Source organism: Scylla paramamosain, chromosome 1 (assembly GCF_035594125.1).
Source record: "Scylla paramamosain isolate STU-SP2022 chromosome 1, ASM3559412v1, whole genome shotgun sequence".
Taxonomy (NCBI): domain Eukaryota; kingdom Metazoa; phylum Arthropoda; class Malacostraca; order Decapoda; family Portunidae; genus Scylla; species Scylla paramamosain.
This window is the reverse complement of record NC_087151.1, coordinates 25,763,521-25,789,417: the sequence shown is the minus strand read 5'-3', so window position 1 is coordinate 25,789,417 and position 25,897 is coordinate 25,763,521. Positions and strand designations below refer to the sequence as shown.

Sequence of the window (25,897 nt, the reverse complement as noted above, 5' to 3'; positions counted from 1 at the left end):
GTCTGAAGAATCATTCATGGTTTGAGTAATGAGTTCAGCTAAGTGTCAAAATGAATAGCAAAAATGAGGTTTGAAATAGAAATGTTTCTAGTGTTGTCTTCAAGTCAGATGTTACGAGGAGAGTTAGTGATGATTTCGACACATGTTATTAATGATAGAATTTCTGACGAGTGGTAGGTCAGATTTAGCGTGGCTCTAGCCTGGGATATGAAGGTCAGAGGTAAGTGGCCTTGGTGAATGAAGTGTCTATTTCGTTATGGCATGAGAGCTACCTGTTCATTTAATGTGATCACAGATCCTGCCTAAGCCGCTGCCAGTCGGAAACTTTTCATCATATTGGGGATTCTAAAAAAAAGCTCTGCCTTTCTTTCAGTTATGGATGAAAGCGTATTTATGGCTTGCAGGCTTACATAAACCCAATTTCCACTGAGACCAGTCAGTGATACGTACAGTATATTCTGGCGGCACTCAGAATATTGCTCCCACTGGTATTTACGTAGCCTTCAACAATGTGGTGTGTTTGGTCTTTGTGGTAGTTCTCAATGGGTCAGTGAGAGCCTGATGAACTTTGCTAATTTGTCAATTTAGTGCTTGGTAAAACAGACATCTTTTCTTATAATTTGAACCTTCTCAACTGTTCCTCAATAAACCAGTGAAAGCTACACGGTAAAGTTGACAAATCATTAGCAATAATTTCCCCTCCCTGCCACGACTTTATTCAGGAGAATCTGCCTATTCATGAGTAGTGCTTTGTAGTTTCGCCTGTACAGGTGTGAATATGGGAGGGTCATAGGGTGTACGAGTATGCTCACTAATTCAACGCCTGTAACTTCAGCTTTTCACAGTCCGTTGCGATGCTGCTTTTGTTATGTTCCATTATTGTTTTCCATGGTGGCTGCACTTTTGAACTTCCGTCCTGACTGCATGCATCTCCCTTCCTCGTGGTGCTGCCGCCTTGTTTTTGTTCGTTCCTGGTCTGTCCGTGTAAATACTGGAAGAGCTTGCCGGTTACTTATTCATCCCTTTCACCGGTAAGCTCAGGAGTTTTTCTTTCTCCGCTTTTACACTTCACTATGGCAGTCTCCTTGAGGAAGGGAGCATCGAGACACAAAAACTAACACAAAAACTAAACCGACTTTATTCTTTAATGTTCTTTTACTCTGCCTTAAAACAAATTCGTGTATGGACCATTATTTAATTTTTTTGTCACCCTTAGTTTTATTTATTTTTTTCGTTCTTTTTGTAATGAAAGACAGTGTTAGTTTCTGTTGTCGTTGTCGATTGGCCAAACATATATTAGTAGATTACTACCAATAATTACTCATACTTTCTGCTTTGGAGCGTTTTTTTCCCCTTTTTCATTTATTTATTGTTTTATTTATTTTATCTATTTATTATCCATGCAATTGAAAACAAATGTACCTACCAATGTAAAATGGATGGAGGGAGAGAAGTAGCCTCATGAAGTGACTTGAAGCTCACCACTCCCCGTGCCCTGGCGCCCGAGACACTCTGTAATACACCTTGAGCAGGGTAAGGGGAGGGGATCGAGAGGCTGATTGGAACGAGATCTGCTGGGTAAAGGAGACTGGATAGAATAGGTCATCCTGATACAAGAGGTAATGGAGTGTGGCAACAGCATGGACAAGGGCAGCTGGTGGTGGAGTTAAGGGACAGTGCTGATAAGGATACATGGATATTTAGTATTGAAAGGAAGGAGTTGAATAGTGACGGCTGACTGGTGGCACTGGTGAAGAAAGAGGTAGGTGCAGGGAATGTCAAAGCTGTGTGGAGGCTGAATGGTTGAGAGGTGAGGAGGTGGTGCCAGTGGTGGTGAAAAAGAAGTATCCTACAGCTATTAACCTCAAGTATATCAAATCGGTCAAAGAGAAGCAATCCAGTCGACGTGATCCACTTCGTTGCATCAATAGGAACACCCTTGCCACGAGACTCGCATGACGCGGTGTAGTGTCTTGCGGTAAAGGAGATGGCGGCGGCGTGGCAGAGAGCAAGCCGCATGTTACTGATCCTCTTCCCAACTGAATTTCCGTCTGACGTGAAGTATCAATCTCAAGACAGTTTGGAGGAGGGTTATCCCTTTTATCTTCTCTCTTTGGAAAGGGTGATACAAAAGTCTGCAGTTTAGTGGACCTTATTTCTGTATTGCCGATGTCGAGGGAGGCACACGCCTTGTAATAGCGATGATCTTAAGAGGGCGGATATTGTCTGTGAAGCGTTAAGCACTCGGCACAGCGAAGAGTGGTGTTTATTTGTCCAGCATATTTCCTCGTGACTTTTATCTGTAGACTTTTTTGAACGAGGTATTTCTTATATTTTCTCTGTTTAGTAAGGGTGATGCTCAGTCTTACGGGCTTTAGTCAGGTTATTTAAAGATGACAGGTCAAGATCGAGTGTTGCCCGAGTTGTGTAATATTGATGGTATAAAGACATTTGTGGAGTGGCAGGCATCGTCCGTAGAGTGCTTCGGCCTCGGCACCGTGCAGGAGTGAGTCACCCTCCACCCAGCGCCGGCTCTGTCATGCTGTGCGTCTGGATCTTGCTGTGCATGTCTGTATCTGTGCTTTTTTGGTCACGGCAGCCAGAGATCCACTGCGTTGCGTTAGTTCTGGGTCACTGGTCTCAAATTGAGCGGTAGATGGCTGAGAAAGACCCAGCAATCAGGTTGTTAGTTCAGATTTTATGGAGAATTTTGAAAAGAAGCTTAGATAAACTTATGAATAGGAATGTTGGGTGAATATATAGGTATGTGTTTTCTATACAGGGACTACCACCTTATACTGTCGTGGGTTCTTGCAGCTTATTCTTTTACGCGTGTATGTTGTCACGTCTCTCCAGAAATGTTCAGCATAATCCAATCTGCATTATTTTAACTTACATAAATTGTGGAGGATTAAATATATAACGTTGAGATAATTATGTTAAATGATGAATAATGCAAGTACATATTATAAATGACACGAATAATTATATTAATGCTGACCGACGCAAGGGAAAGGGTTACGAGGTAAAGGCGGAGGAGCGGGAAAGAGAAAGGGTTGTGAGAGGAGGAGGGAGGCTTAGTCGATGATGATGATGATGATGATGATGACGATGATGATAATGATGATAATGACGGTGTCGAGAGGAAAGGAAGAGTCTTTAGTTCACAAATTAACTATGAGCATTGATTTTTCTACTCCCCCTTTCTCTCTCTCTCTCTCTCTCTCTCTCTCTCTCTCTCTCTCTCTCTCTCTCTCTCTCTCTCTCTCTCTCTCTCTCTCTCTCTCTCTCTCCATAAGCAGAGGAGGTTTTGTAGTCTTTTACATCAAAGAAACAGAGAGAAAGGGGAAAAGGAATAGAGAGAGGAATGGATGAAGAGAGAGAGAGAGAGAGAGAGAGAGAGAGAGAGAGAGAGAGAGAGAGAGAGAGAGAGAGAGAGAGAGAGAGAGAAAAGTATGAAGCAGAGGAGGAGGGATGGCATGACACGGGGGTACCCTAGGGGAGAAAAGGGGAGAGATGGGACCAAGTGAAGATAGGAAAAGGGTATTAAAAGGAATGTAGGGAGGGAGGAAGGGGAGAAAATATGTAAGGAAGAAGAGACTAATTACTCTGACTCAAAGACATTGTACCGATTACCTCCTGCTCCTCCTCCTCCTGCTCCTCCTTCTCCTGCTCCTCCTCCTCCTTCTCCTCTTCATCCTCTTCCTCCTCCTCCCTCATATGAACCACGGTGACACACACTAATTAAATCTAACATCACCTGTTCTTCCCCCTACCTGGGCTGCGTGCGACTGGCTCTTCACGCCCTTCCTTCTCCTCCTCCCTCCCTTCCTTCCTTCCTTCCTTCCTTCTCCCTTTCTCCCTTCCTCCTTTCTTTACTTATTTTTTTCTTGCTTCGTATTTGTTTCCTTTCGCAATAATCTCTCCCCCCTTCTCTCTCTCTCTCTCTCTCTCTCTCTCTCTCTCTCTCTCTCTCTCTCTCTCTCTCTCTCTCTCGTTCCTCCTTCTCCCCCTCCTCGTCTCACAAAGGAAGAAAAAATCAAATTGACGCGAGGAGGGAGGGAAGAGGCGAGAGAAGTGTAAGAAAGGAATCGGGAAGAAAACGAGGAAGTGAAGGGTGACTCGATGAGAGAGAGAGAGAGAGAGAGAGAGAGAGAGAGAGAGAGAGAGAGAGAGAGAGAGAGAGAGAGATAAGAGGAGGTAGCGTTCCATATTAGACTTCTCACACCCTCATCCTCTTGCAGCACTAAGAAGCTTACCCAGCAGTGATACTCCTCGTGAGAGAGAGAGAGAGAGAGAGAGAGAGAGAGAGAGAGAGAGAGAGAGAGAGAGAGAGAGAGAGAGAGAGAGAGAGAGAGAAATCTTTTCTAATTACAGTTTTAGGAGACTGAGTGGTGCTTGTGATGTCTCGTCTGCAGTTGCTTCTGATGTCATGCACTTCCTCTTTTGATTTTTTGTATGTATATATATCCCAACGCCACAGGCGCATACATACACACACGCACACACACACACACACACACACACACACACACACACACACACACACACACACACACACACACACACACACACACACACACACACACACACACACACACACACACACACACACACACACACAAGCACAGAGGAGATATCAGTTCTCTTATTTTGAAAAAGGCTTCAGTGTATGGTTTATTTACTGTTCTGTATACTTTGTTTTGTTAAATCCCATTATTAAAGGTATATTTAGCATTTTTAAGCACTGCATTGCCATTAATAAAAGAGACCATGATGCGTATATATATATATATATATATATATATATATATATATATATATATATATATATATATATATATATATATATATATATATATATATATATAATTTCTTTTTTCCTCACTTATGAGCACCAAATTAATATTTTTCCTATATGTTCTGTATAGTCTGCTTGTTTCTATATCTTATTCTGGTATTGCCATTACATTCCACCGTGACAGAAGGACATCAACACACGCGTGTATCCCCGATAGTTTGGGTGATGGCTCCTGCTCCCTCAAGTGGAAAGAACTGTCATTTGTCTTCCCGCTGAGGAGGGTGACAATGGCTACACAAACTGTCAGGAGTGTGCGTACTTTGTCTACAAGTTTGGGTTTTCCTCCGCCATAGATTATCACGCCAGATTGCCTCCCCCTGCAGGCGTTACTCTGCCCTGCGCCGGGGACTTGTCTGAGGGGATGTGTGTTCTGCCTCTCTTGTTCTTTCCTCCCCGCTGGTCTGTGGTGATGCTAGTACTTCCGCAAGGCTTTCCTGTGTACTGTGCTTAACATTTCATGGATCTTGAGAGAGAGGGAGAGTCTACGCGCATTACAGGGACCAGGATGGATTATATCAGTGAGAATGGCAGGAAAAAAAATCTCCATCGTAAGTTTCGCCTATTACATATAACTGTGATCCTCCCAGACACAAAATAGTAATAAACGAATAAATATGAATGAATAATTAGTAAGGAAAAAAATGTCAAATTTCCGTACACTTTCAAGCCTCCGTGGCACAATCGGTTAGCGCGTTCGGCTGTTAACCGAAAGGTTGGTGGTTCGAGCCCACCCGGGGGCGCAACATTTTTTTATATTTTTATTTTTCCCTATGGTGTATGATTTGTGTTCTTTCTCCCTCTCTGTTTTCTTATCGCTAGAAATACGAATCATTGCACGGGATACTGATTCACTCTTTTAATGTGTTATTCTTTCCCTCCCGTTTGCTGTTGTGGTGGCGGGACTCCCTAGGCTTTCCTCAGCACCTCGTGTGTTACCGGTGTTGAGGAGAGGAAGGGTCCACTCGCACTACAGGGACCAGGATGAATTAACACTGCCAATGAACGATTTTTCTCTCTCTTTTATCTCATTTACTTTCCTGTCTTTTTTATTTTCAATTTTTACCACTTCATTTATTTTCTCTCTTTTAGTTTTCCGACCTAATCTATTTTTCTGGTTCTTGTTAGTTCTTTTTACGTATATTGGGTCTGTTTAATTTACGTTTCTTTATATATCAGCTTTCACCATGTAATTTCTATCTCTTGTTTTTTTTTCTTTCTCTCTTTTACTTATCTATCTTTGAACTGTATTTCAATATTTTTCTATCGTTATGCATTCGCTTGATTCTCAATGCTGCCTTTATTACTAACAAGTATATCCTCTTAGGTACAAACTGACATCCTTTTTCATGATATCGCTGCAGTGTTATGACGAAATACCCCTTACAAGCTTTTCCCTCTGGTCCACCTTCTCTGTATCATTCTTTTGTATAAATTTCATATCCTCTTCTCGTCCCCGGAACATGATGGCTACTCACTGTCAACCTTATCGCTGAGAAATATCAACTTCCCCTCAATTACTTCTCTTACGTCATTCTCAAAAGCCGTCCTGTCCTTTCCTCTCACAAAGTCACCGTGCATGTGTGTCTGTATGTGTGTATGTCTGTATGTGTCTCTCATCCTACCTTTTCCCGTGTCTTTTCCCTCGCTTCCTTTCCTTCCTCTTCCTTATTCCCCAACCGTCTCCTGTCCTATCTTTCTTCCTTCCCTTCCTTCTCCTCCTCTTCCTTTCCCTTCCCTCCTGCCAGCCGTCTCCAGCCCAGTTGACACGCTGAAAGGAGGAGGAGAGTAACTCGGTGTGTAGTTGGTGTAGGAGTTTCAACAGGAGTCTCTCTCTCTCTCTCTCTCTCTCTCTCTCTCTCTCTCTCTCTCTCTCTCTCTCTCTCTCTCTCTCTCTCTCTCTCTCTCTCTCTCTCTCTCTCTCTCTCTCTCTCACAATGTCCTCATCTCTTTCTTTTTCTCTGTCCTAGATCCTTCCTTCCTCCTCCTCCTCCTCCTCCTCCTCCTCCTCCTCCTCCTCCTCCTCCTCCTCCTCCTCCTCCTCCTCCTCCTCCGCGCTTCTTCTTTTCCTTTTCCTTCCCTTTTCCTCCTTCTCGTTCCATCTTCCTTTCCCCTTCCGCTATTTCTCCTCTCTTTTACCTCCCTTCCTCCTTTTCTCCTTCCTTCAGTTCAGTTTACCTCCCTTCCTATTTCTCCTCCCCTTTTATTCTCCTTCACTTCCTCCTTCCTTCACCTCTCCTCGCTTTTACCTCCCTCCCTTCCTTCCTCCACCTTCCTTCTCCACAGCATGAAATCCCACCCAGGCATTTGTCGCCCCGCAGGGATTAGCTGGCAGCGAAAAGGAAATTAGTGGGAGAGGGAATCCTAGAATAATCTTTTCCTAAACGGTGGGTTAGGTGGTACAGGGAGAAGGGAGGGAGAGAGGGAGAGGGAAAGAGAGAGGGAGAGGGAAGACTGGGAGAGACAAACACCACTATCTGATTCTGGAGTCAATTTACATAACGTTAATCAGACCAGCTAATGTGTCGCTTAATATTCTTCACTCCCCTCCTGTCTTTGTGTCTGTTTGTGTGTTAGTCTCTCTCTCTCTCTCTCTCTCTCTCTCTCTCTCTCTCTCTCTCTCTCTCTCTCTCTCTCTCTCTCTCTCTCTCTCTCTCTCTCTCTCTCTCTCTCTCTCTCTCTCTCTCTCATTAATTTCTTACACCACAAATATACGTTGCTTTCTAGCGTGTGTGTGTGTGTGTGTGTGTGTGTGTGTGTGTGTGTGTGTGTGTGTGTGTGTGTGTGTGTGTGTGTATCTCCGCGCAGAGAGAGAGAGAGAGAGAGAGAGAGAGAGAGAGAGAGAGAGAGAGAGAGAGAGAGAGACAGCAATCATGGCGCCGACAGAAAGCTGGCATCCCCCGAATTACGTGAGGACACCTTGACAGGAAGCCAAACATCCTTCAGGAGACACTGGTGAGCGGCACGTGTTGCTGGGTGCGGGGTGGCGTCATAACAACACAACATAAGTAAAGCTGCAAGTAACCACCATGCCTACACAACACAGCTCCTGCATGAAACATACCTACCTGTGTCCACTTGTCCTTAAATTCATCCAGTCTCCTCTCAAAGCTTCCTGTTAAATCGGCACTAAAAATCTGATTGCTGAGTCTACTCCAGTTAACTACCGCTACATTCGAAAAGCATTTTGTCTTAACTTTTTTCTCTAATCTAACTTAAGCAAGCTTGAACCTGTTACTTCTAGCGCTATCCTGGGGAGTCCTGAGGTACTTTATATCATCCTTTGTTATATCACTCATAACTTTTAACTACATCTATCAGACTCCCTCTTAATCTACGTCTCTCTAACGAGTGTAAATAAATATTTGTGTTCTGTAAAGAAAAGGAAAGAAAGAAAGAAAGAAGGAAGAGAAGGAAGGAAGGGACGTAGACTTGTTGGAAGAAGAAGAAGAAGGAGAGAGAGAGAGAGAGAGAGAGAGAGAGAGAGAGAGAGAGAGAGAGAGAGAGAGAGAGAGAGAGAGAAGGCAAGAAAACGTACAAACCACATTAACTTCAGAGTTCATTAGATTTCCCTTCCTCGCACCAACGTCGCGCGCAATTTTTGCACCCGCCTGGCAGAAATATCTGAGATTATTTGCTTTTACCTCACTTTACTAATATCTTGATTTCTACCTTAATTTGTTTGTGGTGATATCACATGCCGGTCTCTGCTCTATATATTTACACCAACCACCGTCATCATCAAAATGTGGTACTCTTATTTAGCCTGCTTCCCCCCAACACCTGAGCTTCATTTAATTTCATCCTGTTTGGGAATGAGCGTCAGGTAAGATAATTTTTTTTTCGTCTTCAGCTTCAAGGGAATATTTTATGCACATTTCGCCTGCTTCTATTTCATGCGAGTCTTGTCTTAGCAGAGAGAGAGAGAGAGAGAGAGAGAGAGAGAGAGAGAGAGAGAGAGAGAGAGAGAGAGAGATTTAAAACAAGATACAAGGAATGCGAAATAATCCTCACGAAGTTATGAAGTAATATTTAAGCATTTGCATTCACATTCGTTAGAGAAGCGTAGATTAAGAAAAAGGTATATGGAGAAGGCATTGAAGGGGCATAGGGGATATAACACGGTGATATGAAGAGAATCATAACTGTCCGTAATCATATAGGAATAGTTCTGAACGGAGATACAAAAAGAAATTGGGTCTGATATCGTGTGGTAGATGACTGGAATAAACTTTTTTTAATTAAGTTGTTAGTGCTGAGTCAAGAGGGAGCTTTAAAAGATTATAAGAAGGATGAGAGGTGAATATAAATTGGTATGTTTTATACAGGAACTGCCTCGTGTAGGCCTACTGGGTCTTTCAGCTTCATTCATTTTATGTTTTTAGAGAGAGAGAGAGAGAGAGAGAGAGAGAGAGAGAGAGAGAGAGAGAGAGAGAGAGAGAGAGAGAGAGAGAGAGAGAGAGTGTGAGTGAGTGAGTGAGTGAGTGAGTGAGTGAGTGAGTGAGTGAGTGAGTGAGTGATAGAGAGAGAGAGAGAGAGAGAGAGAGAGAGAGAGAGAGAGAGAGAGAGAGAGAGAGAGAGAGAGAGAGAGAGAGAGAGAGAGAGAGAGAGTTTGAAATGTCCACAGCAAACAGTCTCGCTTGCATTCTTGCGTTTGCCTCGTGAGTGACGTGCCACATCTTGAGTTCCTGTACTCGTTTGTATATTTTTGGCGATTTTCATGTTATGTTGAATGACGTGTGTGCTCTTATTGCGTATCTCATATTATGTAAGGTTATGTTGATTTATTATGGTCATGTGTTTAAGAATAGGTGATATTTACACCCACATAATTTTCTTGCTGTAAAACTTGAATTGGCTTCTACTTAAACGTGTATTCCTTATCTTATCCGTCCATGTATGGAGTATGCTTCACATGTCTGGGGGGTTCCACTCATACTGCTGTTCTAGACAGGGTGGAATCAAAAGCTTTTCGTCTCATCAACTCCTCTCCTCTGACTGACTGTCTTCAGCCTCTCTCTCACCGCCGCAATGTTGCATCTCTTGCTGTCTTCTACCGCTATTTTCATGCTAACTGCTCTTCTGATCTTGCTAACTGCATGCCTCCCCTCCTTCCGCGGCCTCGCTGCACAAGACTTTCTTCTTTCTCTCACTCCTATTCTGTCCACCTCTCTAACGCAAGAGTTAACCAGTATTCTCAATCATTCATCCCTTTCTCTGGTAAACTCTGGAACTCCTTGCCTGCTTCTGTATTTCCACCTTCCTATGACTTGAATTCCTTCAAGAGGGAGGTTTCAAGACACTTATCCACCAATTTTTGACCACTGCTTTGACCCTTTTAGGGACTGGCATTTCAGTGGGCATTTTTTTTATTAGATTTTTGTTGCCCTTGGCCAGTATCCTTCCTACATAAAAAAAAAAAAAAAAAAAAAATTCCATTCTTGATTTCATTTTACTGTCGCTAGTTTTCGTTTTAGATATTACTTGAATTAACAAAATTAATTCCATTTAGAAAGTCTGTTACTATTTTCGTGTGGCAGCGGACAACATCCATATTTCTAGAAGGTATCAGAATTATACAGTGAGATCGTCCTTCCTTTAGATCCCTTAAACAAATTGATTAAATCCTTTCCTCAAATACATGTTGTGTCACTTGCCATTCTTCTCAAGCCAGATGATTTTATATCTTTCCCTTAATACTGTCTTCATTTTTCCCAGCCAGTAATGTCTTCTCTCCACGTGAGTCGAGATCCGTTAATGGCCATTCTCTCGTTAGGGCCTTTCACTTCTCATTATCCTTCTTAGCTTCGTGTTTTTCATGGCCACTCGGTTTTCCAGCAGGTGTTATTGCCTCATCTGCCATTTGATTACCTTAAGATGTTGCGTTCCAGAGGTTTAGATTCGCCCATCGCCTATTTTCTCATTGTTCCAGAGCTTCAGTATTACTTCCTTGTTGTGTGTTTCCCTTAGTCTTCTTTACCATGGCCCTTATAAGCTTTACTGTTTATTATTTATGCATTTTTCTGAATATGATGTCCTCCTCTTTGTTCCTGAGATCATTAGCGTCTTTATATTCAGAGTCTCCCAAAAAATCGAGTTTGTTTTTCTCTGGATGTTTCCTTCACGTTGTTACAGATGACTTTTCCTCCTTGTTATCTTTTGTGTTTTGTTTTTTCTATACTCCTCTTTTGTATTTTATTGTATTTTTGTCAGAGGCTCTAAAATTGTTCATCTGCTGGCTGCGCTTTGTGGCCATCTCGTTATTCTATTGTGTGTGTGTGTGTGTGTGTGTGTGTGTGTGTGTGTGTGTGTGTGTGTGTGTGTGTGTGTGTGTGTGTGTGTGTGTGTGTGTGTGTGTGTGTGTGTGTGTGTGTGTGTGTGTGTGTGTGTGTGTGTGTGTGTGTGTGTGTGTGTGTGTGTGTCGCTCGCTTTGCTTTCTTTTGTAGTATTATGGCATTATGTTTGGTCTCCTCGTAAACTCGTGCTCATTATTACTTGTTAGTTTTGTTGTCACATGTACAGTACTCGTATCAGTATCTTTGCTTACTCCTCTGCTGAAATAGTTGACTTTGCGGCTCTTTCCTATATATTTTTAGCCAGCATTTCTTAGTTGAGTTTATGTTTCCTTCGTGTTCTTGTTAGTCTCCCTCACCGTCCTTGCTCCTGACTTCAGCAGTTCTCGTCTCTCTGATTTATATTATATGCAGTGTAATCCTTGGTAAGACATAGGAGTCACTAGTATGCGTAGAAAGTTGCGCAGATTGTGTCACCGCTTCTCAAATCATCAGGTTGTTTTTTCATGAAAGGGATTTGTCATTTGCAGCTTTTAAATAAATTTGTTACAGTTTTATATCCAAATTAATCTTTTATTTCTCTGTTGTAGATGTTCACCACGCCGTCTCTTTCTCTTGCCCATGTACTGTCATGTCACTTGCATTACTTTTTTTTTTCCAGAAAATAATATTTAACTTTTTCTTGCACGATATTCAGCTTTTTCTTGCACGATATTCTCTTTCCTTGTTACCGAAGTAATTACTAACGTATTTCTGTCCACCATATTAACGAGAAGTCTTGACATTTTTCCTGATTACTTCCCTTACGTCTTCCTCACTCGCCTTACTGTCTTTTCTTTCCTTTTATTCTTGCGTTATCTTTTTTTTTTTTTTTTGTCACATTTTCGGCAGAGCAGCAGTGTGTCTTGAGACGGTACTTACTGGCCAGCTTAATAGTGATAGCTGATTTACCACACATGTTCTTATAAAAATTTGATCCATCTCTTTGTTTTATTCTCTATTTTTTACTCTGTTGCTTGTCATCGTTTCATACTTCATCAGCTGACATCCCAAAGGAGCTGATGCCATAGACTCATTGCTGTTGTATTCATCCTTACCCTTCATTTGACATGTGCACTTTTTAAGCTACACAACTATGTCCCTGTTATTAATACTCTAGATAAGCAATGGCAAAAAAAAAAAAAAAAAAAAAAATAAATAAATAAATAAAATAAAATCTTTCGTAGTGTGTGTGTGTGTGTGTGTGTGTGTGTGTGTGTGTTGGCGATGGTGGGAAGGTGAATAAGTACGCAGCATACTAGTTAATCTGTGTAGGAGTCTGCCCTCCTCTGCCCTTATCTGATCCAGTAAACCGTATTTGCAGAGAGGAACACTGCGAGTAGTTGACGTGAGGCACTAAAGTGGTCCTGCTGTATTTCCATGCCTGCTCTGACTATGTACACTGGGTGGCGCTTCATTCATCTCTTATTTGGAATGTCTTGGCTCGTCTCCATCTGTGTCAGGAAACAGGCACATTCAGTCATTCAAATTATCACTCACGCGTCCATCCATCGCGGTGTTTGTATTAATCTCGACGCCATCAGTTTATAGATTCGCCTGTGTGTGTGTGTGTGTGTGTGTGTGTGTGTGTGTGTGTGTGTGTGTGTGTGTGTGTGTGTGTGTGTGTGTGTGTGTGTGTGTGTGTGTGTATTTGGCGCGGTGCATCACAAAGGCTACTAGGTAAATGCACTCAGCACTGTAACATATTGGAAGTTTTCAGTTTTCCTTTTATATCTTGTCATACATTAATGCGTTACTTCCTGGTCAGCACTTCAATGGTGATTCTTACTTCTGCTACCTCATGTCTGTACCATAACTCAGGAAAGACGGTGAAAAGAACATTTGAAACTGAACGGTATTCCATTAACACACCAACTCTCTTTACTGCGATGGAGTTGTTTGTATTCATACTTTTGATATGAAATTTACATGCAGCATACTGGCGGCTCGGGTGAGTTTGTTGGTTGTTACGGAACCCAATACTGCTCGCTGATAAACTCCGGAATGATAATTGACTGTTTGGAAAAGTCCGCGGGAGTTGTTGAGCACTTGATTTAGAGGAATGTTTGTCTACCCTTTATGAGTGTGTGTGTGTGGTGTGTGTGTGTGTGTGTGTTACGTTGCATATCTACACATAAATTCACAATAAAAGAACAAGCGATGCGTAATATTCAAGTAATCATACGCTTCACCTCTCTTGGCCCATTGCGTATTTCCCTCCCACACCTTCTCTCCTCCCCCGCCTCTCCTTTCCCCTTCTCCAAGCCCCGCACGGCGACGCTATACACGTGCACGTAATTAATTTTTCTCACCCTGTTTACATTTTTATTTCGCATTCATGATAACTAATTAATGATACAGGGAAAGGAGGAGCGCGCCTCATATTCTTGTTTCATTATCCCACTTTTCCATCGCCGACAGCCATTATACTAAACGACGTGTATTTTATGTCGTTTGCAATTTTTACCGTCTTTAGAATGTGAGGTCACTATTCTGCTTTCTCGCAACGGGCATTCACACACACACACACACACACACACACACGTACTACATGCGACGCGCGGGTAAGTGGGCATAAAATAATGTAATAATCTCTCTCTCTCTCTCTCTCTCTCTCTCTCTCTCTCTCTCTCTCTCTCTCTCTCTCTCTCTTTCTCTCTCTCTCTCTCTCTCCATTTCCTCCCCTACCCATTGATTGACTGTTAAAGCTCAATTTCTTGTCATTGAGCTGAGAGAGAGAGAGAGAGAGAGAGAGAGAGAGAGAGAGAGAGAGAGAGAGAGAGAGGGGGGAGAGAGAGAGAGAGAGAGAGAGAGAGAGAGAGAGAGAGAGAGAGAGAGAGAGAGAGAGAGAGAGAGGGGAATAATTCTCTCTCTCTCTCTCTCTCTCTCTCTCTCTCTCTCGCTCTCTCTCTCTCTCTCTCTCTCTCTCTCTCTCTCTCTCTCCATTTCCTCCCCTATCCATTGATTGACTGTTAAAGCTCAATTTCTTCTGTCATTGAGCTGAGAGAGAGAGAGAGAGAGAGAGAGAGAGGGGGGGGGGGGGGCGGGAATCTGAGGGCGTACCTGATAAGCTCTTACAAACAAGAAAATACGTATTAAAATTACTCTATAATCTGAGACAAAATTATCCGATAGACTCGCTGCGTTGTTTCCTTCAGTTACAAAGATGAGTTCAGCTGGAGATTCGCTTCCCAGTTAACGCTTAAGATGCACAAGTAACACATGGACTCATCGATATTAGTATGGAAGTGTGTTCGTAATGTGAATATTGGAATGCTGTGATATGTAATGCAAAACTAATGTCGAGGTAGCGAAAGTATTGAAGACACCCAGTCCAGGTGCCCCAGTTTGAGAGGTACGGACTGGGTTGAGGTAGTTAATTAAGCTGACATACCTGTATCGTAAGTCTTAGTTAAGCAACCCTGAGCGCTGGTTCCCTACTGCAAAAGGAACACAAAGGAAAACAAACAACAGAAAGCCTTAAGAGTTCTTTGATCTTATCTCACAATATAGTTCTCTGTCTGCCATCAGTTGTGTGTATTACTTAATATTACTTATTTTTGTGATAATACATGTCCGTTCGTATTGAAGCCCGCACATGTTCTCTCAGATACCGGCTGGGCCAGAGTCTGTGTAGTAGTGCAAGAATCTTTGATATAACGTTAATTATATTCTGTAAGGTCTTGGTTCATACACAGTAATATATATAAAGAAAACAAAACCTAGTAGTTAGTTACCTACACCTGAGACAATTAAGAACACGAAAGGCAATGCATGAAATCCTTATCAATATCTACAAGGGGGGATTAAAATATCTACAAACAATATCTACAAACTAGGGATTAAAAAGAATAGAATTTGCAATTTCTGTCTAGTTTAAAGATTGAAGGTGGCTGTAGAACAAGTAAAGATGTCTCAGAGTGATCAGTAATTAAGGAAAGGTGTACTGAATAGCAAAGGGTTAAATATTCTGCATGCAAGCTTGACAAGTAATTATGCTGCGTGTAAGATAGGAGAATGTTCAGCCTTGTTTTCACTTCGCTTTCTGCAGTACACATGAAAGGATAATCTGGTGTTTTCGATGCGTACTTTACACTGGCGACACTGATTGGCGTTTTGGAATATTGAGCAGCAAGTCCTGTGATCCCAACACATTACCTTAAAATGACTGACACGATGGTGCACTTTGAGCATGACAGTGACGGCTCGGACCAACGCCAATTAAACCGCTATTTGTGATTTTTGCATCCAAAGCGTTAATGTGGCAGCCAATGATCAAGCCACAGGAGATGACATGCCTCGGTAATCACACGTACTAATTCCGTTTTGCTGCTTCAGGTTTTCCAGTTTTAGTTGCAGCAATTATTAGGAATCCTTCGAAGTAGTGGCAGCTTTTGATGGTACGTGCTAGCATGTCTCGGTTGTTGTTGTTGTTGTTGTTGTTGTTGTTGTTGTTGTTGTTGTTGTTGTTGTTAAGTCTTGCGTAAAGAAGGGAGTATGTGGATCTGATGGCTTTAATTTGACTGTTTTCTTGCAAGTCAGGATATGGGAGTGGAATAAGCAGAAGTGTATAGCCGATTTTATATTATTATTATTTATTTTGTTTATTTTATTTATTTGTTTTTTCGTCATCTTCATTCAGAAGTCACGCCCCTTCCTCATCCTTGGCCGCTGATTGGTGTACTCTTGTTATTACCTTTTTTTTTATTTTATTTTATTTTTTTTTTTTTGTGTGTGTGTGTGTGTGTGTGTGTGTGTGTGTGTGTGTGTGTGTGTGTGTGTGTGTGTGTGTGTGTGTGTGTTTAAGAAATTTTCAGTCACATCATCAGTCAGTGGTGACTTCAGTAACATTATAATAATTCCATCCTGTATGTGTGTGTGATCACTGCTCGCTTCACAAAACACATATAGTCCTCAGACAATGCGTTTCTCTCCCATTCATGCCGTCTTATCCCATGCTGGTCAGCACCAGTTACTGCTGATCAAGTACAGTTGTTAGCCTGACGTTTTTATCTTTTTACAAACCTCCCAAAGCTCTGCGCTGGCGTGACAAGGTCGTCATTACCGCCAGCAAACACAAGAACAAAGTGAGCGAGGGCGCTTCCACAACCAGCCTCTCAGATCCATCCCTTCATAGGCGTCACCCATGCTTCCCTCACAACACTTCCCTGTGTGAACTGGAGTGAAACTATCCTCTTTGCTACTTTTTTTTTCTCTCCTGTCAGTTCGTATTGATACGTAAAGGGCATTCTTGATTCAACTCTCGCCCGCTGTCCCACACACATCAATGTTTCCCTGAGCTAAACGCAGCCGCTGGTGTATCCCACAACACGTTTTTATTGATGGTGACCAGTGGCCACAGGTAGCGCATATGTAGAGTGCTAATTGTTTTTAGTATATCCTCTTTTTTTCCTCTACAATATGTGACACGTTGCGTTGAAGATTATCTGCAATACACAATACCAAACCTGTAATCAAAAACCAGTTTGCTATATATTTAAATCAGTATTTTGTAATCTGAGGCGTGACATTGAAAAAAAAGTTTGCTATTACTCACTGGATCACGAAACATTTAATAATTTTACCGATGGTTTCCAAATATCTCAAATAATTTATTTTTCAGTTAATCTAGTTTCCTTGAGCTCGATCGTGGTAATCAGGAGCTGCCTTTTGATGTATTAAGACTGTTTTTCCCAATTTTGGCAGTCATTTACGTGTAGTGTACGCTGCGTTATAGAAGAGAAAGGACAGTAATCACCGAGACTTTCTTACGCTGTTCTCTTGTTCACCAGCATGACGCCTGTCCTTCACGTCTCCTGCGACAAGAGAGTTTCTGCTTTGTAATGTACACACGCATTTGCCTTGACTTGTGGACAGCTTCCGCAAGAACTAATTGTCTATAAAATCCACAAAAGACGAATGGATTGTTTTTTTTTTTTTAGCTGGTTTGTAAAAAGCGGTCAATGATATTTTTGTGATATATTGTAATGTACTTATTGTATTACGAAATAGCGAGTGATATATTGAAAAGAAACAGTAAATCACTCATGGATATCTTGAGTAGGCGTAATCCTCTTAATGCTTCTCATCACTACCATTCATCATACCCTAGCTAGGTGAGTGAACGGCCTCTACAGTCAGCCTCTCATTACTCATCTCTTCAAAGGCGTCACTGATACAGCCTGCGATAAATTCAACCCTAATACTTGAATACACTCTGATTATCTCGCACACATGACCCAGAATATATTACTTAATACCTTGATCATCCTGCTGCTCGTCACTGTCAATAGGCTGATCACCACCAGACGAGGGAAACGAACTGTACCAGGGCATCACTTCCGCTTTCCTCACCTGCTTCCTTGTTGCGTCTTCTACCTGAATGTGAGTGATGATGACTTATTGATTATGGAATAACATTATTCCTATGCACTCGTATTTCATAGGGACTGTTTTCAAAGGTCACGGATCATATCATTCAGTTTCTCTTGGGTGTTTTCTTCTTTTCCTGTTGATAGTGTACAGTACAGTGTTTAGTCATCACTACAATCGCCACGGTCTTGAAAACCCACGATAACTTCCACTGCAGTCACTTTAAAGTTGTCGAGTTCTAGAAGTATAAAAACTTGTTAGAATACGAAGCTGAGTCTTAGAATGTTTGTACGTATTGGCAGGGCTCATCTGTAGCGTTCGTCATTTTGTTGTTCACAGCAAGAAACGATAACAGCATAATGATAAAAACAAATTATGAATAATAGTAGATAATAATAACCGATAGTAATATAAATAATAACCAGTAATAATTTACACTGATGCACGGATTGCTGAAACATTAATAACGGGAATTTAATGGCTTAGGCACCCTTCCCGCTTTTTTTTTTTTTAACCTGACTGAATGTAATACATGAAATCTGTCATAACACCTGACCATATCACACGCCTCTCGGTACCTGGCACAACTGACTCACCTGGTGGGAGCGTCGTTATATAAAATAAAAAAAAAATAAACTGAACGCGTCACAATGGCCGCCACATATGCTCCTCGCTAGCGCACAGGAGAGCATACAGGAAGACAGCATCTGTACGTACATCTCACTCATAATGTGAACAGTCAAGTTAAGAGAATAAAATGATTAAAAAAGAAGAAGAAACGCATTTATGACATAGCATATTTTAGTGAATAACACCTTTACCTGAAGACTGATGGTGCATTGAAAGGATTAAAGGAAGAAGAAGAGAGAAGAAGACATGAAAAAGGAACAACAACAACAACAACAACAACAGCAGTAAGCAGCAGCAGTAGCATCAACAACAAAAACAACAACAACAGCAACAATAACAACAACAGGTCATGAATCCCTCAACTTTTTCAACATTATTCGACCTTCCTTTGTAGCGTAAGATAATGGCGAAAGAGTACCATTATTTAGCCATCACAGAACGGCCAGCCAATTGGTGTTTGCACGAGCCTCGCGACGCGGCGGGAAGTTGACAAAGGGCCTCTCGAAAAGATGATCAAAGGCGCGTGTTTTGTTAACTCTTGCCCTTCACCTTCAGTAATTTAGGACAAAGTGATCAGAGCCGTGAATTTTTATCAACTTTTATTACTCGAGAGAGAGAGAGAGAGAGAGAGAGAGAGAGAGAGAGAGAGAGAGAGAGAGAGAGAGAGAGAGAGAGAGGATGGGAAAGTCAGACTGACATATAGGCATACTTACAGACATACAGACGGACAGACAAAAACATACACGCGTGAACTGAATCGGGGTGTTAATTAAATTAGTAGGTAATGGATCTCACTGTGTATTAATTCAGGTAAAAGGCAACACAGGACGTAATTAACAACTCAAAGCAGGGCGTAGGGAAAATAAAAACGTTAAATTATTTACGTAAGCTAGGGAGAGGAAGAGATAAGAGAATATACAAAGAGAAAAACAGGAGGGAAAAAAAAGGGAATAAATGAAAGGCTAAATGGGGAAAAAGAGAAAGGTTCGTAGGTTTAGGAACAGAGAGAGAAGTGGAGTAAGGAAAACGGGAGAGAGAAAACGGAAGAGGGGAGGGAAGGGTAAATGAGGTGAAGGAGGAAGGGAAGGTAATGGAAGGGAAAGAGGTGGGGGAAGGTTAGCGGATGTAGTAAAGAGAGGAATGAAGAGATCAAAGGGAGTGAAATACAGAATACAGAGAGAGAGAGAGAGAGAGAGGAGAGAGAGAGAGAGAGAGGAGAGAGAGAGAGAGAGAGGAGAGAGAGAGAGAGAGAGAGAGAGAGAGAGAGAGAGAGAAAATCAGTATAAGAATCACTCAAGGACCCCCCCAAAAAAAATGATAATAATAATAATAATAGAACCTAGTGAATAATCATCGAAAATATTGAAAGACAGACAGAGAGAGAGAAAAATAACAGGTACAACTTGAGAAAAGAGAAGACCAAACCACAGTCAGACAGAAAGGGAAAGACATAAAGAGAAAAGAGGAGATCAGACAACCGATAGACAGAGAGACATGTACCAGCAGATGTGAATTATGCGAGTGGGCGAGAGCGCGACAGGTGGAAAGCCTCCGTGCCGGCGTGTATGGAGGCCCGACACGCACTGACCAACACGTGCTGCGGGAAGGGGAAGGGAGCGGAAAGAAGGGGCGCTGATCAGGAGACTTAGTAACGTACAGAGTGACAGAGGATGAAGAAAAACCTGATATTTGTTCATCCCACTGAGTGTTGCTGGGCGCTTTGAAGACACAGCGAGCGGACACGAGGGTGAAAAAGGGTCGCTGTGGTGTTATGAAGGAAATGTGCCCTGTGGACTCTTTCTTCTATTCCTTATTGTTGATTTATAAAAGTGTGTTAAGAGGACTCAGTGTTAAGGGAGTTTATGAAGACACAGCTGGTGGACACGAGGATGCTTATCAAGTATTGTTTTGTAATTATATTTCATTATTGATTTATGATTTTTTTACTTTTTATTGCGTGCAGTTGTCCATTTCTTTCTCGAAGTTATTATATTGTGATTTATTGGTACATTTACTGCAAGACAACGGAAAAGATTTCAAGTGGAGAAGATCGAGGAAAACGCAGGACTAGGAGGAGGAGGAGAAGGAGGAGGAGGAGGGGCTTGATTGGATGCCAGGATCACCAGAAGTCTCTTGGCGAAGGACGAGGAGACTTCATTTAAGTGAGAGAGAGAGAGAGAGAGAGAGAGAGAGAGAGAGAGAGAGAGAGAGAGAGAGAGAGAGAGAGAGAGAGAGAGAGAGAGAGAGAGAGAGCTTCCATTCTATATTGTTTGCGCCAATCTTTTCTTCTCTTCATTCCTAGAAATTTAGCAATGTTTATTTTAAGTAATTGACAGCAGAACACACACACACACACACACACACACACACACACACACACACACACACACACACACACACACACACACACACACACACACACACACACACACACACACACGCGCGCGCGCGCGTTACTTGCTGTAAATAAAACGATCTGGTTGTGTAAATAAATTAATTGTAATGCAATAACCCTTTTATGGAACCTGTTTTTTTTTTATATGGTTATTCCTCCTCCTCCTCCTCCTCCTCCTCCTCATCCTCCTCCTTCCTCCTACTTTCGTCGTCGTCGTCGTCGTCGTCGTCGTCGTCGTTGTTGTTGTTGTTGTTGTTGTTGTTGTTGTTGTTGTTGTTGTTGTTGTTGAAGATGATGTTGCTCTTCTACTTCATCAGCATCATCATTATCATCATCATTATAATCGTCATCATCATCATAATCATCATCATCATCATCATCTTCGTCTTCTTCTTCTTCTTCTTCTTCTTCTTCTTCTTCTTCTTCTTCTTCTTCTTCTTCTTCTTCTTCTTCTTCTTCTTCTTCTTCTTCCTTCTTCTTCTTCTTCTTCTTCTTCTTCTTCTTCTTCTTCTTCTTCTTCTTCTTCTTTATCCCGATTGGGTGAGCACGTCGCCAAAGCCCAAGCCCCACAACAGCGGGGGGAGAGTTGACACATTCCTTGCAGTAACAAAAAACAAACAAACATCGTTCCCGTTGCGCGCTTGCGACTCTCCAGGCGAAGTATCGATTTTTATTACACATTATACCATCAAAATTAAATGCGTTAATAAGGTGCTGCTGGTATTACTTCGTGAGGACAAAAAAGAATGGACTGCAATTTAAAACCTACAATTATATTATTATTTTCACTCATCTAAAATTCGTTGTCGTCAATACGAAGGTTCTGTAATTTAGAACCACGAATTTTGCATGTGACCTTTACCAGGGTTATCACTCTCTATATCAGGGAAAACATGGAAAAATTGCATCCTTCTTTTTTTTTTTTCTTTTTCAACCAGATAAAGTTGGAGAGTTTAAAAAATTCCTTAAATGTGGAAAAGTAATAAAATATGATCGAGATATTCTTCACAAGCGAAATTTCCAGATTAATGGAAACATCAACAAATTTGATCGCCTCCATGTTAGTTGTGACGCTTTTCTTATAGCACGAATATGGATTATTGTCAGGAAATAGCTTGAAATTATTTTCCCGCACAAAACCAGGGAATTTTGTTTTCTGTTTCTGCCGGCACACACACCTACGCAGCATTAACAGCATTCCTCTTCTACAGGATATTTCGTTCTAGAGAGAGATATACATTCTAGAAAGAGAAGGAGGTGTTTAGAGGCATTAGTGATGGGTGATGCGTTGCAGGATGCCAAAAGAAAGAGTTTACCCTACAAGTATTCAATAAATTACTACTTCAAAAGATCTGGTTTCTCTTACTAAGAAGGAAAGACTGCGCCATCAACCGTCTCGTCTCTTTCCGGGAAGCGTTGCATCAAATGTGTATGTAGTGCAAGGCTGTGTAAATCTTTGAGGTTGTCCACTTCTCTTCTTTCTTGCTCTCCTCTTTGTTTCCTTCCTATCGTCCTCTTTCATTTTCTGTTTTTCATCTTTCCCTGTAATCTCTTTTCCTGTTAACCTTTATACTTTCCTTCTCCTCCTCCTCCTCCTCCTCCTCCTCCTCCTCCTCCTCCTCCTCCTCCTCCTCCTCATCCTCATCCTCCAAGATCATATTAAAGAGGTGTTGCAAATATTGAAAAGATTTATAAGTGGTTTTCGTTGACTGTTTGTTGTTTTTGTTTTGAACTCTTTTTGTTTAAGCTTCCTCTTGTTAGTGATAATGTGTACGTGTGTCCGGTGTGATATATTTATTTATGTTTGTTTCCTCGTCTGTATGTTTGTTTGTCTTCCTTACCGTCCGTGATGATGTGTATTATATATTTATTTGTTTAAAGGTATACGTGTCTTAACAGTGTGTGTGTGTGTGTGTGTGTGTGTGTGTGTGTGTGTGTGTGTGTGTGTGATGTGTGTGTGTATATGTGTGTGTGTGTGTGTGTGTGTGTGTGTGTGTGTGTGTGTGTGTGTATGTGTGTGTGTGTGTGTGTGTGCGTGTGTGTGTATGTGTGTGTGTGTGTGTGTGTGTGTGTATGTGTGTGTGTGTGTGTGTGTGTGTGTGTGTGTGTGTGTGTGTGTGTGTGTGTGTGTGTGGTGTGTGTGTGTGTCCTGTGATATGTCACTTTAAACATTCACCGCCAAATTTCTAGGAATGGAGTTGAAAGTCGACACAAGAAACGAGGAATGGAAGGGTTTGCTCTCTCTCTCTCTCTCTCTCTCTCTCTCTCTCTCTCTCTCTCTCTCTCTCTCTCTCTCTCTCTCTCTCTCTCTCTCTCTCTCTCTCTCTCTCTCTCTCTCTCTCTCTCTCTCTCTTTGCGTATCTATTCTTAGACCTTCACATCTCATTCAACCTCAACAGTCTCCCTCTCCCAACACCTTCCTCGACGCGCGCGCGCGCACGCACACACACACACACACACACACACACACACACACACACACACACCACACACACACACACACACACACACACACACACACACACACACACACACACACACACACACACACACACACACACACACACACACACATGTACAGACCGCCACCTCATCATCAGACTCCCCACCTCTTTTTCCTTTCATCCTCCTCCTCCTCCTCCTCCTCTCTTCTCTCCTCTCCTCTTCTCTTACAGTGTGTTTGTCATTGTGTGTGTCGCTGTGTTGCATCTTTCATTGCCTTCCCCCTCTTGCCTTGTCGTGTGTGTGTGTGTGTGTGTGTGTGTGTGTGTGTGTGTGTGTGTGTGTGTGTGTGTGTGTGGTGTGTGTGTGTGTGTGTGTGTGTGTGTGTGTGTGTATTTCATTCCTTACCCTCCTTCCCTCTTTCTCCTTTTTCTTATGAGCTTTGTCGTTTTCTTCTTTTCTCCCTCCTCCTCCTCCTCCTCCTCCTCCTCCCTCCTCCTCCTCCTCCTCCTCCTCCTACTCCTCCTTCTCTTTCTGTATTCCCCCCTCTTTTTCCTCCGGCCATTCCTCACCCCCCCCTCACTAATTATCTAGAGAGAGAGAGAGAGAGAGAGAGAGAGAGAGAGAGAGAGAGAGAGAGAGAGAGAGAGAGAGAGAGAGAGAGAGAGAGAGAAGAGAGAGAGAGAGACGGGGGAAACTCTAAGGCTTTTCTTTTTTTTTTCTCATGTCACGTAACTACTTGTGTTTGAATGTTATTGAGTGTCTCTCTGTTTGAACTTATCCTTTTAAACGAGTAGCAATTGATCGCAAGTGTCAATAACTTTTACCTATGAGCATAAGATAGTTTATGGGGATGGGAGGGAGTGAAGAACCTGTGATGTAGTGTGGCATATAACGTCACCGATAATCAAGCTGCATTAAATAGTCTTTCTGGTACAACAAAATATATTGATTAGCTGTACTAGTTTTTTTTTCTTTTCTTTTTTTTCTTTTTTTAAGCTATTGAGGAATTTATTTTTTCTTGTCCTGGGATACATTACTTTTTTTTTTTTTTGTTACCTCAACTTATTGGCCTCTTGAATTACATGAAGATTTTTATTTTTTCGTCTGTCACCAAGGAAGTGTTTCATGTCGATTTCTCGTTACTTGTAGCTGGTAATGATGAGCACAGTGTGTTGATGAGCACAGTGCATATTGCCACGTTGTAGTCCTTGAACACTAAAGAAAAAATGCTTCCATATTGATCAAAGGCGTTACTTGTGGGTAGTATTGGTGAGCACAGTGCGTATTATCACATCTTACTCACCCAACCCCGAGGTTTACGTATTGGCCTCTGAATAATTACATATTAACAACAGACTTTAACTGGGATTTATATAACGTGTCACACATAACTCAAACGAAGGTTAATAGAAAAAGACAGGACTTGGGGCGCGTCAATAGAGGAGGAATGATTGACTAGGAGCACCTGCTTGGCGCCGCGATAATTGGGTCACAGCGCCGCGTGGGAAGACTGGCTGCGGTGACAGGGAGTGAAGGCAGTACTGGAAATAGGAATCTAGGCCAAGGTCTTGATACGAGCCTCTGAGAGACCGTCTTTAGGCCGTCGCTTTGCTGTTGTTCTTGTTGTTGTTGTTGTTGTTACTATCATACTAGTACTACTACCTATTACTACTACTACGAATTATTATTATTATTATTATTATTATTATTATTAATATTATTATTGTTATTATTATTATTATTATTACTATTATTATTATTATTGTTATTATTATTATTATTATTATTATTACTATTATTATTATTATTATTACTATTATTATTATTATTATTATTATTATTACTATTATTATTATTATTATTATTATTATTATTATTATTATTATTATTATTATTATCATTGGTATAGTAGTAGCTGCGGTGGCGGCGGCGACAACGGCGGGGGCTAGGTTAGGTTAGCTTGGGTTAGGTTAGGTTAGGAAAAACAGCAACAGCATAATTCAGCATTCCGTGATGGCGTTGTTCAACTCAGTAAAAAGCTCAGCGCCACGCAAGTATGAAGACCAGTCACCGCAACACCCACACGTGTCCAGCAACACACACAAGCCAGAGGTGCCGACATGTTTTACCAACTCAAAAAACCACCGAACGATCTTGTGGTCAATTACCGTTGTAATTAATGATGGCCGTATAAATTACACAGCTATTTATTATTCATAGATGCACTTGGCTCAGTGACTAATGTTGCTGTGTGCAGTGTGCGTGCAGCAGCGGTCTCTTTATGGGTGCCCCGGGGAAGGGATGTTACTGAAAGCATTATTATCGCTTGCAATCATCACACACGGGAATAATTGCTTGCTGGAAAGGCAGAGCACATGCAGTAAATTGTTTATAATCATAGGGAAGAGAATGCTAAGGTAACAGATATGAGTTTGAACAGTGAAGAGATTAGATGACTATTTATAAAGGGACACAGAGGTTATTGATTGATTGATTGATTGATTGATTGACTGATTGGTTGAGTTATTAAGTTTGAAAGATGAATAGATTAGGGAGCAATTTAGAAAGAGACTCAGAGGTCACTAATTGATTGAATGATTGATTGACTGGCTGTTTGATTTGAGTGATTGTATAGATTATTTAAGCAATTAATGAACCATCTCCTTATCACTTCCTCAATCTTTTCCTCGCCCTTCCACCAAGTTCAGACCCATATAACGCAGAGATGATCATATGGAAGGATATAGAGATACAAAACGTGTGCAAAGAATAGAAATGAAGCGGAGAAACATAGAGGTGGATGAAATAAAGGAGGGAGGCGACGCCCAGGTGAAAGATTTCCGGAGCATCAAGAGCAGGGAGAGA

General features: G+C 41.7%; 1 long non-coding RNA gene and 1 other non-coding gene across 3 annotated transcripts in view; both read left to right on the top strand.

Moving 5' to 3' along the window:
* Positions 1–25,897, top strand: part of LOC135100330 (uncharacterized) — a 140,835-nt gene that overhangs the window by 58,271 nt on the left and 56,667 nt on the right. The gene's annotated exons all lie outside the window — the stretch shown is intronic.
* Positions 5,528–5,601, top strand: Trnan-guu (transfer RNA asparagine (anticodon GUU)). The gene has a single exon. It is a non-coding gene; the product is annotated as a tRNA-Asn (tRNA).